Here is a 1,581-nt window from a genome sequence, read left to right as displayed (position 1 = left end):
AGGACACCTTCTCCAACTGAAGATGGTTGAGCTCAGCTTGTGAACGTTTAGCTTTTACCTGTAGCTGGCACTCAGCAGCCGTCTTTTGTTGCAGGCTCTGCCACATCAGTCCTGTCAGATGCAGGTAATGTCCTTTTGGTGAGGTCAGCGTTTGCCCTGTCAAAGCTTCCTTTGTTATAACTTCCTGACCAGTTTGAATATTCTCAGGTTGTAGCCATCTATCAAATGCAAGCTGACAGTCCAGGCAGGAGCCAGAATATAGGCACTAAAAGTATCTACTAAAAATCCTTTACAACTTTGTTTTTAAACAGATCCAGTTGGCAGGGCAGTTAGCGCAACACCTTTACAGCGCCAGCGATCGGGACAGGACCAGGGATTCTCCCCATGTCTATATTCTCCCCATGTCTACATAGGTTTTCTCCGGGGGCTGCGGTTTCCTCCCACCATTCAAAAACATACCAGGAGTGTAGATTAATTGAGGGCAAATTGGGCGGCACAGACTCATGGGGTGAAATGGCCTGTTACTCTGCCGAATGTCTAAATAAAAAAAATTAAAATATAAATATTTTGGGGGGGATCTACAGACCAATGTCTTCATCTCACATAGATATTGTGCTTGAATTTATAGTGTGCAACGTTATGCCGAATGTTTAGAAATACGGGCTCAGCCACATCAGTACTGGGTGTCAAACTTTAGGAAGGATGAGGTTTTGGCAAGTGTTGAATTGAGGTTCTGAAGAAATTTAATAGACATGTCCAAAAATAATGAATAAAGAAGCTGCGCCCTTAAAACAGTCAAGGACTAGAAATACACCGCATGAGGATGGTAGGTAGAGAAACAGTGTTTTCAAACTCAGCAAAGAGATCCTGACTGGGATAACCCATCAGGGATAGAAGAGGAGGAAAATTCAACTGTCGCATTCTATACGGAGCTGGATAAGGATCTGAAACGAAAGAATTTGCAGTGGCAACAGGTGGAGGGGAAGAGGAAAGACAAGATGTTGTAATCCAAAGTCAATGTGCAGTGGTATTTCTAACAAACCATTTAATTACAAGTAGAAAGGAAAGCTCTATTATCGTTCATAACATCATGAGCACCCATTACTACCCCATTCCCTTTCCTATCCACCCACATGACCAGAGAGGGTTATACATTTTGCAACATGGTCACACATCAAGTTACAAGTCGATCAATAAAATGATCTGGCACAAAGGAAACTTTCAACATGAACGAGGCTTAGCTTTTATTTCACTTCTGTGGTCATAACAATTGTAATAAATCTCAAATCCATGCCCCTTGTAATGGGAGTATAATCTTGACTCTAACCATTCATTTAAAAGGTAAGCATTTTATTTAAAGTGAATGCAATTCCAGACTCAACCAATCCATGGAATATTAATTGGTGTGTGATTACCTGAACCAATTCAACTTGTATGCAGGGGTCAGTGGGGAAACTTTCACTTGCTCCCAACTCTTCAGATTTGTTGGGGCTCAGATGGCTTTTACTTGCCCACAAATTTTGTATTTTACTTGTTCCAAAGCCACCGAAATTCCTCAGCTAAGAAAAATACCAAAACCGA

Source organism: Narcine bancroftii, chromosome 5, assembly GCF_036971445.1.
Source record: "Narcine bancroftii isolate sNarBan1 chromosome 5, sNarBan1.hap1, whole genome shotgun sequence".
Taxonomy (NCBI): domain Eukaryota; kingdom Metazoa; phylum Chordata; class Chondrichthyes; order Torpediniformes; family Narcinidae; genus Narcine; species Narcine bancroftii.
The sequence above is the reverse complement of the archived record's forward strand: the minus strand, read 5'-3'. Positions refer to the sequence as shown.